We start from the raw sequence: 19,339 nt of genomic DNA, 5'->3' as shown, positions 1-19,339 counted from the left end.
AGTAAGTCGCAAAAGCAGAGCCAGCATTACACAAGTACTTATGAAATAAAGAGACCTCTGTTTGCACTGGATTTAAGTTGCAAGCGGGAATGTGGAAAATCTGATTTTTCATGCCATGCTTTCAAAATCTTAAGAAATATCTGGATCTCTCACTCCAAAGCACTTCTAGTACATAACAAATACTTTTGCAGAAATTTCAAGTCTCTACTGCAAATCCTTTTACAGCACATAGACCCGTAAAATAGCACAGAGACCTAATTACACATATCTCCCCTTCAGAGGTGATTCTTCCGCTACACGTTTTATGTTTCCCCAGGAAAACATTATTGTATTCTCAAAAAGCAAAATTTCAGATTTTTCTGGTGAAGAAAGTAGTAGCTGACCCTAACACTAATTCCTTAAATCATCTACATACATTAGAAGACCCACTGTAAAATGTCTATTTAATAGACAAGTCTGACAAAGAAAAGAACCTAAGAAATGGCTTCAACCATCACTAAGTCATGTTGTACCAATGAAGAACACTGAGTTTTCAGTCATAACCCTCTGCCATACACACCAATCCATGGTAGACTCTGTATTTATTCATCTGGTTAAAATAAATAATACTTGAGTAAACAGTGAAACTTCAATTTGTACAAGAAAAAAAAAATCAATTAAACTATGGTTTAGAAGGCAAATCCTTCCAAGATACCAGTTACATTCTGTATGCACACAGCTATCATCACTGCAAATAACAACTGTTAACTGTCAATTAACTGTTTGCTCATTAAGGAAGCCTCCAAATTCAGTTCTCCACTCAGCTAAAACTGTAGTTTATCCCAGCAGACCTTGAATCAATGACATAGCTGTAAACTGATGCTTACTGAGTCTGTATTTGCTAGCATACTTCTAAACTTAATTTTTCTTTGCACATCAACAACAAACATTTTTCAACTCTCAAACTGGCATAAATATCAAGTGTGATCTTTTGTCACTTTTAGCATGTAACATTTTGTATCTGTTATAATTTTGTATCTGTTTGCCAATTGTAAATTAGCCTAAATCCCATTTTAGGGTTAATTTCTAATTTTCTTTTTTTCTGTCCTCATTCTTAAAGTGCTTCCTTGAATTTTTGTTTTTCACAGATCATCTTCACTTTTTGACGTGCTTAACTAGCTACTCAATTGCCGGTTTTATTTCTGTCCTGGGTTCAGCAGTAGCAGCCATTTTTCTCCTTCTTAGTAGCCGGTGCAGTGCTGTGTTTTTGACTTTCAGCCTGGGAACAGCCATGATAACACCAATGTTTTTAGTTGTTGCTCAGTAATGTTTACTCTGACCAAGGACTTTGTGAGCCTCATGCTCTGCCAGGGAGGAGGGGAAGCCGGGAGGAAGCAGAGACAGGACACCTGACCCAAACTGACCAAAGAGGTATTCTATACCACAGCACGTCATGCCCACTATATAAACTGGAGGGCTAGATCACAGCTTGGGTCGGGCTGGGTATCAATCGGCAAGTGGTGGGCAGTTGTATTCTCTCCCCTTGTTATTTCCCTTATCATTATTATTATTGGTGGTAGCAGTAGTGATTTGTGTTATACCTTAGTTACTGGACTGTTCTTTTCTCAACCTGTGGGAGTTGCATTCTTTCGATTCTCCTCCTCATTCCTCTGGGAGCGGGGGAAGAGAGGTAGGGGAGAGTGAGCGAGCAGCTGCGTGGTTCTGGGTTGCTGGCTGGGCTTAAACCATGACAGTTCTTTTTGGCACCCAACGTGGGTCATGAAGGGCTGAGATAACGACAGATTACCCACACAATGCTCTCCTGTACTAAGGTACATGTTTCCATAGCCTATAAATGCCAAAATCTGCAATGTCTCTCTAGCTATGAAACTTTTAACTAACAAGTCAGTCTGCCAATACAAACCAACAATAAATTCTTCAAACCAACAGTAGTGACAATAATACACCAGGTATAAGTACAGGTGCTAAGAAAATCTTCTTCAGTCTGAAGACATTGTAATGCATTTGATTCCATAAGAAGCCAGTGACAAAACCTGTCCTTCCACATACATCAGTATCAACTTTACAAAGAATTTACAAAACCAAAACAACATCAAAAAAAGTACATACCACCTAAATTTTGTTTCAAAAGAATACTGTAAGAGTAGTAAAATTATAAACAAAACAACTGACATCCAGAATCCAATTCAAACTTGATATTCACCCATGCAAATGGAACTCAGTTTTGGTCACTGCCATTACGGTGGCTGAAACAACAAGAGAAAACTAAGTATAACTCTGCAGATGCTCACAGGAATATTCTGTAGGGACAAAATCCTCAAGCATCTGTGCTTAGGGACAATGCACTGCTTCTGCACGGTGACTTTAAGGAACATACTTGGCATAACACCTGCTTACCCACAGAAATCTCCACACTGAGGATGCTACAAGACCAAATTCACCAATTACCTGAAACAGAGCCACCGGCACATGCCTAGAGAAGACACTGCTCAACATACACTCATCCTCCAAGAATCACTAGGCTCAGGTATATCTAGAGAGCATTGAATGAAATGTCCTGTGGCTGTGGAGGGAAGAGGGGAAATGGGAGGGGAGAAGAAAGACAAAGAAAAGAGGGGAGGGAGAAGGGGGAAGAAAGATAAATGGAAAAAAGAAAAGAAAGAAAAGATTAAAGGAAAAAAGGGAGGAAAAAAAAAATGGGAAAAGGGAAAAAAGAAAAATGGGAAACAGGAAACAAGAAACAAGAAAAAATGGGGAAGAGGAAGTGTCCTGGGTTCAGCAGTAGCAGTCATTTTTCCTCTTCTTGGTAGCTGGTGCAGTGCAGTGTTTTGACTTTCAGCTCGGGAACAGAGCTGATAACAAGCGATGTTTTGGTTTGGCCAAGGACTTTGTGAGCCTCATGCTCTGCCAGGGAGGAGGGGGAGCCAGGAGGAAGCAGAGACAGGACACCTGACCCAAGTTAGCCAAAGAGGTATTCCATACCACAGCACGTCATGCCCAGGATGTAACTGGGAGTTAGCCGGAAGGGCTGGGAGACGGCAGGGTTGGAGGAGGTATCGGTCAGAGCTTGGTTGGGCTGGGGGGGCGAGTTATCGGTCGGCTGGTGGTGAGATGATGTATTCTCTTCCCTTGTTATTTCCTTTATCATTATTATCATTGGTGGTAGCAGTAGTGATCTGTGTTATACCTTAGTTACTAAACTGTTCTTATCTCAACCCGTGGGAGTTGTATTCTTTTCGATTCTCCTCTCCATCCCTCCGAGAGCAGGGGGAGGGCAAGAAAAGGGGGGGAAGTGAGCGAACGAATTACCTGACTGGGTTTAAACCACGACAGTTCTTTTTGGCGCCCAACGTGGGGCACGAAGGGTTGAGGTAACGACAGATTTGACTGGATTAATAGTCACTCGTCACAATGCTGATTTATTGGCTCTCAGAGTTGTTCTTGTTGATCTCGCAGCTTCAGAATGTTGTAACTTACGTAGAGCCGGTATTTGCTGTGATAGTGTTTATCAAGTATGGGGCCTGGGCTAAGGTTCTTGTCTCACTGTGCTTTATGGCAATGGCTTGTAATACGGGCGGGCTCCAGCAGCAGGGCGGGACGGACGTGGCCGTGGACTTGTACCTGGCCGTCCGGCTGCTCTTCACCGTCCTGGCCCTCACCCTACTCTCCATCTTCGTGAGGCTGCGGGGAGCCGAGGGGGAGCGGCCCCGGGAGCCGGCGGCAGCCGAAGCGGCCCGGGAGAGCGGCCCCGGGGACCAAGCGGCGGCGGGAGCGGAGCCGGAGGCCGCGAGGGGACGGCTGCCGGTGGAGGAGGTCGAGGCGGTCGGGGAGAGGAAGGAGGCGGCTGCCGAGCAGCGGGAGAAGGCGGCGGAGGAGCCGAGCCCCGCGGAAGAGCCGAGCCCCGCGGCCGAGCCCAGCCCCGCGACGGCCGAGAGCACTTCCCGGAAGCCGCCCGCCGAGCCCCAGGAGGATGCAGGAGACCACGCAGCATTTCCCAGCAAGGCAGAGGAGGAAGAGCTGGACTCAGGAAAAGAGAAGCTGGCGGTGGGAGAGCCGGCAAGCACAGCAGCTGCACCAGCCCCAGTGACAAGTACAGCAGCATCAGTTGAGAGTTCTGAAGGTTTTGAATGGCCTTTGGGTGTCCTTGGTACCTGCCTGCTGATTGTGATGGGGATCAGCATGTTGGCACACACACAGGCTGTGTTCTACCCACGACCATTTTGTCTGATCTCAAAAGTTAAGCAGAGTCAGGTTTGGGTCTTGTCTGGGGTTAGACGAGGATATGGGGGGACCAAGAGGTTTTCCCCAAGGCTGGACAGCCAGGAGTGGCAGGGTGTGTGGGACAGTATGGGCAAGTATCTAGTCCACTGGGCCCCTCCAGTGCTTTGGAAGCATTGGAGATGGAAGGCAGCTGTATGGAGTCCCCAGCAACAAGCTGCAGAAACTGCTGAAGGGGACAGTGAATTATTTTGAGCCTGGTGGGCCCAATGCACTTCAGGCCATCAGAGCAGAGATGCAACACAGAGATGGACTCATGATCGAGGGGTGGACTTAGCAATGGACACTATTGCCCAGGTTATTCACGAGTGTGAACACTGCACACAGTCTCTCCTGCTCTGGAAGACTGTTACAAGAGACGGAGCCTGACATCATGGACCAGATGGACTCAGCAGCTTTATAGGGACTGGTCCATGCACTAAGATAAGAGTGCACTGAGATAAGAGTGATGGTATATTGAAAATGTGGGATCTGAGCATGACGTGAATGGTATGGAATAAGGGGTGGATAATGTCCTGGGTTCAGCAGTAGCAGTCATTTTTCCTCTTCTTGGTAGCTGGTGCAGTGCAGTGTTTTGACTTTCAGCTCGGGAACAGAGCTGATAACAAGCGATGTTTTGGTTTGGCCAAGGACTTTGTGAGCCTCATGCTCTGCCAGGGAGGAGGGGGAGCCAGGAGGAAGCAGAGACAGGACACCTGACCCAAGTTAGCCAAAGAGGTATTCCATACCACAGCACGTCATGCCCAGGATGTAACTGGGAGTTAGCCGGAAGGGCTGGGAGACGGCAGGGTTGGAGGAGGTATCGGTCAGAGCTTGGTTGGGCTGGGGGGGCGAGTTATCGGTCGGCTGGTGGTGAGATGATGTATTCTCTTCCCTTGTTATTTCCTTTATCATTATTATCATTGGTGGTAGCAGTAGTGATCTGTGTTATACCTTAGTTACTAAACTGTTCTTATCTCAACCCGTGGGAGTTGTATTCTTTTCGATTCTCCTCTCCATCCCTCCGAGAGCAGGGGGAGGGCAAGAAAAGGGGGGGAAGTGAGCGAACGAATTACCTGACTGGGTTTAAACCACGACAGGAAGAATAAGAGGAAAAAAGAAAAAAGAATATAAATTTCATAAAAATTAAAAAAAAAAGAAAAAGGGAATGGGGAGATAGAAAGAAAAACATATTCGTAACAACCAAGCCCCTCTTACAGGTCAGGTTCCACTTCTGTTTCATGTTGGTAAAATGCCAAAACCTGTCAACAAATTGATGGTTGAGACACTAAAGTACAAACCAAATAGCTAGTCTGTTCCACAGGTACATCTTTCACAGAGTTGTTTTTCTAAATAGAATGTCTAAATGGGATTGAATTTACAAATGAATATTAGTTCAAATCAGCACAAGCAGTTTTCTAGCAACACAAGCCTCTAATCTCCCCCATTTAGTAATCTGACTTTAATTAGCTATGTGTGCTGAAGATGTTTCTAGTAGATGTATAATTAGGAAGTATATTTTTCAGCCTAGAGGATGTTTATCAGTTATGATCCTAAACAAATAAATAATTCCATGTTGTGCAGTCTGAAGTTACTCTGGAAGTACCACATCCAAATATTTTAAAGAAATAATTGTCCCAGAGAACAAATCTTGTCCAAGCTTAACATTTGGTAAAAAAGGAGAAAGCAGACGCTTAAAAGTAATGGAATGTACCTGAATTGTTTTGTTTTATTTAAGCAACTTTTTAGAATGAGCCTATCCTTAAAATCTTTTTCTTAGGCATGTCAGACTTGCTGCTGAGTAAGATTTCAAGAATGCTACATGAACTCATACCATTCAATTTCACACGCTGTGTGCACCTAGACCCATGGTCCTTAAACAAAACCAACAGTAACTGAAGTTGTAATACAAACACTGCGGTATTAAACATAAAAGCAAACCACCATGCAAATGTTGGCATGCAGGGTAGTGATGTGGTTAGACAGCATTTCTAATCTGGATTTTTTTTATTCTTAATCCTTTCTAAAAAGCACATAAATCCTTACAAATTCTCACAGTGTGCCCTCTAATCTTTCTAATACCAAAGCAGACTAATGCTTCTCAAGCATTTTCTACTGAGAACAAATCTCTGTCACTCAATACTCTCCTCACAAAAATAAACCCAAAAAGCAAACACTAAGAAATCCACCTCACAGTTTTTTCTCCTCCACTTATTTTATATAAGTAAATACTTACCACCAGCTTCCTACATAACCATTTAATTATACTAATTTCCTATTACCAAGTCCTTCCTCCAAGGCAGAATTGAGTTGCAGAGAGAGCATGTATCTCCGTATGTGAGAGCAAGCTCACACAATTGAGAGGAAACCAGAGCTGCCAGCTGAAAAAACCTTTGCTTGACTCAGTAATACTGCAACTCTGCACCTAAGTGGCACATTTTTACCTAGTCCAGCTATTCTGTCATTTTAACCAGACTGCTTTCAATAATCTCTGAACCACCTCTGGATTCTGGATAGAACCTTTTGAGCTCTTTTAAACATAGGAGAAACAGGACAGACAGCCCAGGGGCTGGAGCATTTGCCTGCTGTTTAGAAGTCCTGGTTGAATTCCTTGCTCCTTAACTGGGCTGCCTGCATGACTTCAGGCAAGGTACTAAGCCTCTCTTTGCCATGGCTCCCCATTTGTAAATGGGGATTATTATTCTTCCTTACCACAAAAAAGTGCAGTGGGGATAAACTACATTAGACGGTGGAAGTCAGGCTACAGTAATAGGACCACACAAACAGAACAACTAACAAAAAGCACAAAATCATCATGAGCTTACAGGAAGCTGCATCTCATTATAGCTTTCATTTTTAATAAAACATCCGGGGGAGAGAAGGGGGTGTTTTCAAAGAGCACACATTTTAAAGCATTAGGTAAAATTTATTCTCTTACAGAGATCCCTGAATTCATCACAGTTTCCCTAGGCACTAAATATTACCCATTTTGCTTCAAAACCTTCAGTACTTAAAAAGTTTCTTTGATTGCTAAACCTGCTTGACAGCTTCCCTTTTTCACATGCCTTATTTTCTTTCCTACAGATTCTTTCTTTACCACAAGCACTCACAAGCAGTTAACATACTTCTATACAAATCTGTAGCTGAACACATTCTCCACAGAGCTACAGAAATGGATTTTTGCAGCCCTAATGACTCGTGGCCATCTTTTCAATCTTGCCCTACAAGATCACACAAGTAAGTATCTTGCCTCCTGTCAGCTACTGTTATCCAAGAAGCAGCATGTGGGGAGAACAATAAAGGATCAGCAGAGGTGATGAAGTCATCTGTAGATTTAGCAGACAAGAAAAGAACAGGAAGCGAGGGACTACTAACCCCACCAATCATAGTCACATTATTCCAGGTAGCTTATCCTTCAGACTCAGAAATTATAAGAGATATTGGCTTCTGGTAAAGGAATAGCAACAAGATTATACTGTTGCAAGTAGGACAAATTTGATCTGGACATGCTATTAATACAAGAGAAATAGCTCTTTAATTTTTCTAATGAAACAATAGGGTACTGTCCACAAATCATTTTTTCATGATGTTCAGATCTTCTTCTGCCTGTACTCTGCTATATATAGGTCTTGCTAAGTGTTGTGGTCAAGCAGAGCCCCCAAATGTGTCCTGACACTATGGGACAAAGTGAGATTTTGTATCAGTCCTGACTCAACTAAGGTTTCTTCCTCTGACATCTCATCCATAAATGACCATCAGCCTCTCACTTGTTCTCTGCATACCTGGTTTCTAGAAAAGCCCTTTCATTATAGGAGTTTTCAAGACGTTTTCACTCCAGACCCCTAAATGTCCAATTCCCAGTAAAATTTGATAGTGATTATTACACATGGCAGTAGGAACAGGATCAGATGCCAAATCTTCACACACAAGTCCATGATCCAGAAATTTTGCAAGCTTAAGTTTTGGCAACACCATGCATGTAAAATCCCTGGATAAGTTCCACAATATGCATTTGCAGAACTGTCCCACGCAGATGGGAATTACAGGTCAACTTGCAATTTGTGCTAAAGCTTAGGATCACTAAAGTGACAGCAAAACACGTTCCAAACTAAATTACAATTTCATCTGGGACCATCACATCAGAGATTTTCCCAGAAGTATGCAAGTTCTTCAAATCCCATAGTTACAGTGCTTTCGATTTTACACTCAGCAAGTCAAACACGAGGCTTTGCATTAGCAGGAATCTTGCTTGTACACAGAAAAAGGAAAGAACAGGATCAAACTCTCTCAAGGAGCTCATTTTAACAAAATACCATTGCAGCCTCTAAATTTTAATCTGATACAGTTATGTTCTTCAGGCTGTTTTCAAAACTGAAATAGCATCAAACTCCTACAGAGATACACACGAGACTGTGATATTGATTTTTGAGTTACGACGTTAAGTAGGAGATTTCTGAAACGAAGCTAGGTAATTTTCTTATGTAGCACTGTGCAATATCTTCTGTGAGTTTGGGTTACTCTGTTTGAGATAAGAGGAGAATGGAAGTGTTTTGTGGCAGATTTCCTTTAGCATCCTTGCAACAAAAAGGACGCTTTCTACATATTCTGTCAGGGATTCTGTGATGCTGAGTTCATATGTGTTGAATATGCAAATCGTGACGGTGGCTACTGTTCATAAGTAGAAGTGGCTAATCTAATGTGACTAAGAACAAACTTTACAATTAATATTCAGCTGACAAAAAAAGACAAAAAGATATTATCATAAAGCTTGTGTGACACACACCTTAATTCTTTTTAGCATGTCAGAGAGAGAGGTAAGAAGACAATCTATTTGTCCAATCAATACATTTGGTGCTTTTATTATATTTCACAGAATCATAGAATCGTTAGGGTTGGAAAGGACCTTAAGATCATCTAGTTCCAACCCCCTGCCATGGGCAGGGACACCTAACACTAAATCATATCACCCAAGGCCTCGTCCAACCTGGCCTTGAACATTGCCAGGGGTGGAGCATTCACAACCTCCCTGGGCAACCCATTCCAGTGCCTCACCACCCTAACAGGAAAGAATTTCCTCCTTATATCCAACCTAAACTTCCCCTGTTTAAGTTTGAATCCATTACCCCTTGTCCTGTCACTACAGGCCCTAATGAAGAGTCCCTCTCCAGCATCCCTATAGGCCCCCTTAAGATACCAGAAGGCTGCTATGAGGTCTCCACACAGCCTTCTCTTCTCCAGGCTGAACAGCCCCAACTTTCTCAGCCTGTCTTCATAGGGGAGGTGCTCCAGTCCCCTGATCATCCTTGTGGCCCTCCTCTGGACTTGTTCCAACAGTTCCATGTCCTTTTTATGTTGAGGACACCAGAACTGCACACAATACTCCAAGTGAGGTCTCACAAGAGCAGAGTAGAGGGGCAGGCTCACCTCCTTCGACCTGCTGGTGACACTCCTTTTGATGCAGCCCAGGATACGGTTGGCTTTCTGGGCTGTGAACACACACTGAAGCTGGCTCATGTTCATTTTCTCATCGACCAACACCCCCAAGTCCTTCTCTGCAGGGCTGCTCTGAATCTGTTCTCTGCCCAACCTGCAGCTGTGCGTAGGATTGCCCCGACCCAGGTGTAGGACCTTGCACTTGGCATGGTTAAACTTCATGAGGTTGGCATCAGCCCACCTCACAAGTGTGTCAAGGTCCCTCTGGATGGCATTCCTTCCCTCCAGCGTATCAATCGAACCACACAGCTTGGTGTCATTGGCAAACTTGCTGAGGGCGCACTCAATCCCACTGTCCATGTCAGCGACAAAGATGTTAAACAAGACCGGTCCCAACACTGATCCCTGAGGGACACCACTTGTTACTGGTCTCCAGCCGGACATTGAGCCATTGACCACAACTCTTTGCATGCAGCCATCCAGCCAGTTCTTTATCCACCGAGTGGTCCATCCATCAAATTGATGTCTCTCCAATTTAGAGACAAGGATGTCGTGTGGGACAGTGTCAAACGCTTTACACAAGTCCAGGTAGATGACATCAACTGCTCTACCTCTGTCCATCAGTTCTGTAGCCCCATCATAGAAGGCCACCAAATTGGTCAGGCAGGATTTCCCCTTAGTGAAGCCATGCTGGCTGTCACCAAGCACCTTGTTGTTTTTCATGTGCCTTAGCATGCCTTCCAGGAGAATCTGCTCCAAGATTTTGCCAGGCACAGAGGTGAGACTGACTGCTCTGTAACTCCCCGGGTCATCCATTTTCCCCTTCTTGAAAATGGGGGTTATATTTCCTTTTTTCCAGTCATGGGGAACTTCATCCGACTGCCATGATTTTTCAAATATGATGGCCAGCGGCTTCTCAACTTCATTTGCCAGCTCCTTCAGGACCCGTGGATGGATCTCATCAGGTCCCATGGACTTGTGCACGTTCAGATTTTTAAGATGGTCTCGAACCAGTTCCTCTCCTACAGTGGCTGCAAGGTCTTCATTCTCACAGTCCCTGCATCTGCCTTCCAAGACTTGGGTGGTTTGGTCAGAGCCTTTGGCAGTGAAGACCGAGGCAAAGAAGTCATTCAGAACCTCAGCCTTCCCCAAATCCTGTGTAGAAAGTTCTCCTGAGAGCTTCATGAGGGGACCTACATTCTCCCTAGTCTGTCTTTTATTTGCTATGTACCTGTAGAATCCCTTCCTGTTATCTTTAATACCTCTAGCTAAGTTTAATTCTAACTGGGCCTTAGCTTTCCTAACCTGGTCCCTAGCTTCCTGGACAACATCCCTGTAGTCTTTCCAGGCCACCTGTCCTTGCTTCCACTTATTATAAGCCTCTTTTTTCAATTGGATTTTCCTCAGGAGCTCCTTATCCATCCAAGGAGATCTCCTGGCCCTCCTGCTGCACTTCCTTCTGGTTGGCATGCAACACTCCTGAGCTTGCAGCAGGTGATCCTTGAATATCAGCCAAGAGTCTTGGTCCCCCCTGCCCTCTAGGGCTGTATCCCATGGAACCTTCCTGAAGAGGCCAAAGTCTGCTCTTTTGAAGTCCAGGGCAGTGAGCTTGCTGCACGCTCTTCTCACTGTCCTGAAGATCAATGCAGCATGGGCTATAACCTGAAATGGTTTCCTTTGTACAATCACATAGCTGGGTGAGGAATTTCATCCTGATCTTCTACAGAAGAATAACTCAAGATGATCTTAAGTGACCTACATTTAAAGATAGTGTGGGCTCTGATAAAGAAGAAACCCCTTTTTTTTTATAAATTACATAAGACAACAATTCCCAAATGTTCTTATGAAGGTAAAAGAAAATTATGCCCTCCCTAGTCCTCTGTGCTGCCTACCAAATAATTCACTAGCAAGGATGTGACTTTCTTGCAGATACAGACAGTTGTAAACATCCTCTAATTTTCTTATGTTTAATAGCGCTGTTTAGGGTACTGAAGATACCAGGCCCATTTGATTCATATAGATGCCTTAACTTCACCTAGTCTCAGTAGTCATTTTGCTGCAACAGAACACCTGTAGCATGAGTCCTGATATGTGTCCTTGCACAGTTGCACCTTCAAGGTTTATTGATATATTAAATTAGCTGAAAAGGGTATATCAGTTACAAGAAAGAATGTGGAAAAACATACAAAAAAAGAGAACTGGATGTATACCTTATAACATATACTCATCTTGATTATAAGCAGACATGCTACATTGTTCAATTATTCCATAATCACAGAGTGTTAAACTTTGAGAAAAAGCATGCCCATTACAAAGCACCAGGACATATATCTCAAAAGAATGCAATGACATTTTAAGGCTCAAAACCATGCATGTTTAATTTGAAACATCAGATTAAGCAGCAGTAAATCAGAAGAGACCACAAGAAACACAGCTTCTTTGCAGCTGTTATCTTAGAAGAAATACGAGTAACTAAATGTGACATGCATTGGGCAGGTTCAGTACAGCCTCTATACCTAAGAATTATGTTATAGCAGCAAATTGAAACCAGAGGGAAACCCAGATGGCAAATAGGATGCAAGCTGGATTTGTTCCTGCTGATTCCAAAGTGGCTTCCTTATAGAAGCACGCTGGGGAGGGTAATTCAATCTGACTTCAAAACCTGCTACAATTCTAGTTTACAAGCAACATTACACCCCCATCCCCCAAAAAACACCAAAAAAACACAACAAAACAAAACAAAACAAAAAAAAAAAAAAAACAAACAAAAAACCAAATCAAACAAATCCCCGAGACCTACAGAAAGCCTCTCAGTGTCCAAAGCAGCAGGTCCTGGCAATAAAATTCTACTGACTTTTCTTTAAAGGACCATTTCTAATGCTCAATATAAACCAAAATCCAAACACCTTATTCTTGGGAAGGTTTTGACTAAAATCAAATTTCTGAATTTCATCTTTGATAGCTGGCCTTGTAAAAGAACAAACTTCTAACAATACATTTTCTAGACCTTAAAGAAGGATTTTCAGGACATGTAGACCATGTTCTTATAATATCTGAAGAGACATCCCATTTGCCAAAAAACACGTGTACTTAATTTACACCTTATATGTTATGCTTTACAAGCATGGAAAATAACTGGGAGAAGTTGCTGTTTATAATAAACATGCACGTGTCAAAGTTTAGGGAGATTTCTGGGTGTGGGATGACCTTTATCACTGAATAGCAGGACCTGGGCTCCTATTTTTACAGGAAGAAAAATGATTTTCCCAGTGGTGTGCTGCTTTCAAGACATACACTGATGCCAGTACCAGAAAAATCTGTGGGAAGGCATTTGCTTCAGGTCATCTTCATACAGCAGATGAGAATTTCCACCCTATTTCCTCCCTCCAACTCATAAGCATGCGGCATCAGTGACTGAACACCATAGAATACCTGAGGTTTAACTGGGAATATCAGCTGGCCATGTGTCCTGGGTTCAGCAATAACAGTCAATTTTTCTCCTTCTTAGTAGCTGATGCAGTGCTGTGTTTTTGACTTTCAGCCTGGGAACTGTGCTGGTAACACCAATGTTTTTAGTTACTGTTCAAATGTTTAGACTGACCAAAGACTTTGTGAGCCTCATGCTCTGCCAGGGAGGAGGGAAAGCTGGGAGGAAGCAGAGACAGGACACCTGACCCAAACTGATCAAAGAGGTATTCCATACCACAGCACGTCATGCCCAGGATGTAACTGGGAGTTACCCGGAAGGGCTGGTGCACTGCAGGGTTGGAGGAGGTATGGGTCGGTGCTCGGTCGGGCTGGGGGGGGGTGAGTTATCCTTCGGTGGGTGGTGAGGTGTTGTATTCTCTTCCCTTGTTATTTCTTTTATCATTGTTATTATTGGTGGTAGCAGCAGTGGTTTGTGTTATACCTTAGTTACTGGACTGTTCCTATCTCAACCCGTGGGAGTTATATTCTTTTGATTCTCCTCCCCATCCCTCTGGGAGTGGGGGGAGGGCAAGGGGGGGTGTGTGTGAGAGAGAAACTGTGTGGCTGACTTGCCAACAGGGTTTAAACCACAACACCATGGATTTTAGAGAACTTGGGAGAAACATTAGGAATAGACTCTTGAAACCTTGAAATGTAACTTGCAACTCTAGAATAACTTTCAGTGCCAGTGGCAACCATGTGTAGGTGAAGCATGTCAGTATAAGCTGACAGTAGCGTGAAGTTTCTAGTATTCAAGCACAAATTTGCAGCTGCACTTTGGCTTCAGACCTTAATAGTCAACATACACAAGCCCAATAATAATGCTTTGATAACAGCCACACTTAGCACTTACACACTATCTTCCATCCAAGCATATTAAAGGCTGTTTGTATGTATTTACTCGCCCACTATTGAGGAGGAAGAATGATTCAGTGCTTCAGTGATGTAGTATAAGACTATAGATCTAGGAGACAATTAAAAAAAAAACAAACCAAAAAAAAAGTAAAATCAAGATGTCAGAGATCCCATGACAGAAAAAAAAAAAGTTAAAAAAAAAATCTTATTTCCTATTTATTTTGTAAGGGAATTCCTTTTATCTGAGTACAGCTTTCAGCAAGGCTTCTAGCAGAGCTAACAAGTTTACTTCTGCGGAAAGATAGCATAGGGCAAGTTTTGCTGCTATCATTTGATTTAAGTAAAAACTTTTATGGAAAAGTCCTATTTTTACAATGTCTCAGTGGCGGTAGAACATTATGCTAAATCAGCAGTTTATAGTGAAGTTGTCTGTTGGGGCTTTGGTTGTTTTTGTTTGGTTTTTTTTTTCCCTCTTCTTTTTGGGTTCCACATTTCAGAGACTAACCACATTAACTTTTCCTCATGTTGCAGGTGGCCAATGGGTATTGCCCATTTCCAAGCCAGTAGGGCCATAAAATTGCATGAAAGGTGAGTCATGGAAGATTTGTGGTTCATAAACCACAGAATCTTTAGCCTCTAAATTTTGCTTTGTGCTTTAGTTTCAAATACAGCCAGAATTCAAAAAACAAAGACAGACCCAAGCCTGCCAAGTTCTATGCCATTTGGGAAAATGAACACATGCACTCCGCTGGCTGAGGTGTGTGAACCCTGGGGTAAGGTTGGAAAGAGACCTGTCGACTTCAGCCAGAGATAGACTGGGCCATGGATAAACATCACTAAGTTTCAAATTATACTGCAAATACTTAATACTAAAGGAATTAGGTTCTTTGTTTGAAAGAGCCACTGGTTCTTCATGCTGAGGTACTCTGCACATGGCCAAATTCTGTGCTGCCTTCCATTCTAAAAAGTCCTATTAACTGTCAGCAGAAAACGTAGCCCATAAGTTCTCCTACAAGTTTATTTTTTCTGGAAACAGCAGTCTGTTCATGTATGCAAGCCAGGAAACTCCAAGAATCATTGATTATACATCAGTCCTTAACACTGTATTTGGCACTGTAAAGCAAACAGAAACACCACCTTGCTGAGAAAGTTATAACCTAGATCCAAGATGATGAAATACAATGACAATACCTTTTTTCTTCATTAACAAAGAGTTGGTTGTTTTTCATAAGAGCACTAGATTGCATGCAAAACTTACTGCTGCAAGACACTCCAGTTAGGCAGTTACAGCATTGACAAGAACATCTACAATTAGATTGGAGAAGAAATTTTTCTACAGCTCTCAAAACCTCAGGATAAAGCAATGTCTGCTAGAGAGAATGAGCTTATGGTTGGTCCACAGCGCCCTCAACACCACATTATCTATCTAACACAGGGCAGCTTCCTGTGACCTTCTTCCTGTCTTCATGCATAGAAAGAAAGAAGTGAAAGTTTTAACAGTGCCATCCATCCAGAAGAACCATACCAGAGATCTTCAAGAAGTTAAAATAGCCTTCAGATGATGAGCTGGAGACATCTTTTCTACTTTACGTCTACTGTACCGGTTTTGGCAATGATGTAACCAAACAAGACCAACTCCTAACACTGAAGCCATCTGTCTACTTTTGTCACAGCTAGTAAGGTTTCACATCCAGTGCTGTATGCTGCTCTCCAAGCCTGAACCAGCTGCAGACTTTGAAAATAAACAAACAAAAAGTGGTAGCATTTTTATAAATTCTTGAACTGAATAATACCCCAAATGGGCCCCACTAGGTGGAGAAGTTAAGGTGGTAACTATATTCAAACACTTAACAGCTTGCAAAGAAAATGAAGGCAAATTTATTTTCAATATACATGGAAAATGAGATGTGACGTTATAAGCTTTTAATTGTACCATGGACAATTTAAATATTAGAGGAGAAGTTTCATAAATAAGAATTGAAGTAGTCCTGGAAGAGATTCCCCCAAGTTTGTGGGGTCTTGAGTGCTGGAAGCCATACAAACGTATGTCAGGAATGACATGTACAGTTGATTTAGCCTTGGACATGGGAAAGACTGGATTGCCTTCTGAAGTCCCTTCCAACACAAGGCTGTATGATTCGTCTGACAATTGATGTCAAATTTGGACCTCAATATAGGACTTTCACATGCTGGATATGGGCCAGCAAGACAACTCTTACTCTGTAGAGAACACTAAATCTGAAAAGAAACAACTGTTACAAGGCGAAAAAACATCAGCCTCTGAAAACGACAACAATATTGATATATAAATCATTAATGTTACAGAGTTAGTGAGGAGGCAGCAGACAGAAGGAATCTGGTTTAATCTTACTTAAGCACCAGTTTGCAAATCTCAGCCAAACGTCCATTTCTGATAACAAGTGAACACTACCTTCATTTGACACTGTAGACAGTAGGTCATACAGGCAAAGAAATCAATACCTTTAAAGACATTTCCATTTTCAAACATAAATTGGCCTGTTACAGTCAAACACCTTACTGCATAAAAAAGTTTTTACATACTTTTTCTGGGTTTGTAAATTCAAGTTGCAGCAAGTTACATAGATCACATCACATTTGTTCAGATATGTTCTATAAAAGCACACAATGCACATTCTCCAAGCCTTGAAATGTGTGTAAAAAGATCCAAATATGAAACTGTTTTGGAGCCTCTTCCCATTTCAATGGGGCTAGCATGAACAGAAGAATGGTTGGACTCAGTCTGAGGTCCAAGTCTGTCTTGACTGCCCTGTTTCCAGCTGGGAGACAAACCCAAGAAGGACCCATTTTACTTCTTCTACATGGAAATTTGTTAGACTGGCTCTTCTCATGAAATTTGGGCCTCATCCAATCCTCATCCCCTATTTACACAGTATATATGTTCAATGAACATATCAGTATTTACTTTATCAGGAGGGAGAAAGTGGTAGGAATAATAAAATCTTGCCACCATGTCCACAAAGCAGAAGTTTTCCTATCCCCTTTTAAAAAGCCAGAATTGTACAAGGCATAGCAAGACACCTTGTGAAGATGTTCTCTAAGGGATTGATCCTGTCAGTCACATCAACTTGTCTATCACAATGAGAGCAACTGGCCTAGGGTTACTCACAGGCAGTGAAAGATGGAAGGTGAATCCCATTTCATGCCACTTCTAGGCAGAGATGATCCCTGACAATGGAAGAACAGAGAAAAAAAAAAAAAAGAAAAAAGAACTGAGATTAAAAATTAATAAAAAAGAATAAGAAGGAAAGAGAAACAACAGGAGAATAAAAAGACAACTCTGAAGTGCAGGAAGGCACTGAGAAACAAGGAAGAGTATGGTCACACAGGCATAGAGAATATAATGGTCATCATATGATGAAGGCTGTCAAAGGCCAACCAATATTCAGCTGTACTGGCAGTATGGTTGAGAATCGTGATGGCTCCATCATTGAATTTTACAGCTTTAACTGAATGAACTTCAGGATATTTTCTTTGACACCCTACCTCCTCCACCCCATATAAGGACAAATAACGCAAGAATGGCTGACCACTTTCAACTGACTTGCACCCACAAAGTTGAATGTTGAAAACTCATTCCCCCCAGCAGTGCTGTTTCCATTTTTTAAGCTTCGTTTGCAAAGTGTTTTATATTTTTCCCCACACAAGTGCCTCAACCTGTCTAGTTGCCAGTCTAGGGCAATTCTCCTTTATATGGGATCACAGCAACTGCTCTGTATGCCAATACTGAAAGTGAGTAGGTCAGAAAGAAGCCAGTTATTCAAGTGTTTACACAGATGTGAATAAAAATGTGTGACGCTGATATTAGAAACAGAGACATGCATTCTCTGCCTTTTTTTCTCCCCACCACTTTAAGATAAAGCATTGAAGATTTAAAAAAACACATATGATAAAAGCTCCTTCTACAAATGCTGCTCACATTTCACATCCCATTACCTCTACTTTTATATTTCTAGAATATACAAAAATTGTTCATGCTGTCTCTATTCTCTTTTCAGTTCCTTTTTCAGGCAGTTCCTAACAGATTTCTTCTTTAATGATAGGTTAAACAAATGATCCTTCTCCTCCCCTTCAAATAGCTATCCCACTACCACAAAGATACTTATACCTCGTAAGGGGCCAGCATATCAAAATCATGATTGAGATTAAAATTTGATTTCTCTGTCAAATTCATTCTGACAAGCGATTTCAGCCATGGAGGACAGAAGGCAGAACCCAGACACTTTCTGTGGTTTGTTTCCAGTCACACATTCCATTCCACAAGTAGTATCTCTGAGGTGGGTGACAGACAAAATTATGTTGGCTCACTTCAATTTTGCTGAAGTAGTAGGAAGACTGCCAGTCTGTTTAGTGAGACTTGAATGGCAAACCAGGTCCAAGGCAAGCTCTTCATTTACAAGCAATTGCCAGAAGGCTTCTGTGTAGTCAATATAGAGCTCCACAGGCTCTGAAAACCAGTTTAGAACTGGGTGCACTTTTAAACCCTGTGGAGAAGCTCTAAACCAAATGTGCGTTGGGATGTTATCTGTCAATTAAAAAAGCAACAATATACCTCAGTCCTAGGAAGTGTTCATGAATCAAAGGTTCATAATTAACTTTGAAATAACAAGAGAAATGGGAAACCTGGTATTTGATTAGTATAAATGAGATTTAAAAGTTCAAAGACTTGCATAAACTTAGGGAAGGGGTTTGATAAAATATCAATAAAATCCATGCCATTTTCCACTTAAGCAGAGTCCTTTTTCCTGTACAAGGAACAACCAGAAAGTTACCATATGAAATCATCACAGGAAGTGTCAAATTGGAAAGAGAGTTCTAAAAACCACAAAAATCTCCTTTTAGACAAAATATCTTCACATCATGAAGTTAGAAGCCAGCACTGAGGTAAGTGAGAAGGTAAGAGAGGACAGAAAACTGCTTTTCCCAGGGGACCAACAGATGTAGCATAAACACAACTCTAGCAAAGGGCAATTTGGCCACTTGCATAAGATTTTATTTTCTCATAGGGATTATTAAAATGGTGTTTTTACAGTAAAAGACAATTATAAGAATAATCTATATCCACAACCAATAAATAGGGAATAGAAATCATTGCACTGAAAATTGAAAAGGTACACAAACAAAGTTCATCAGTCTTCCTGAGGAAATTCCTGGAATGTTTGCACCTCATGTGATACATTTCCAGGTCTGCTGATCAGGAAATGCTTAGGCTTCAATTTTAAAAGACGCCTCGAAAATCACATGCAAAATAATTGATCATTGGAAAAGTTTTTTGAGCATAAGCACT

At 42.0% G+C, this 19,339-nt stretch overlaps 1 protein-coding gene across 4 annotated transcripts in view; it reads right to left on the bottom strand.

Annotated features, from left to right (window-relative positions):
* The window catches only part of MYLK (myosin light chain kinase), a 227,777-nt gene that overhangs the window by 160,245 nt on the left and 48,193 nt on the right, over positions 1–19,339 (bottom strand). The window lies entirely within an intron of this gene.

The sequence above is a fragment of the Pezoporus occidentalis genome, unplaced genomic scaffold (assembly GCF_034315485.1).
Source record: "Pezoporus occidentalis ecotype Australia unplaced genomic scaffold, CSIRO_AGI_Poc_V1 ctg12, whole genome shotgun sequence".
Taxonomy (NCBI): Eukaryota; Metazoa; Chordata; class Aves; order Psittaciformes; family Psittacidae; genus Pezoporus; species Pezoporus occidentalis.
Note: the sequence above shows the minus strand (reverse complement) of the source record. Positions and strands in the feature narration are given on the sequence as shown.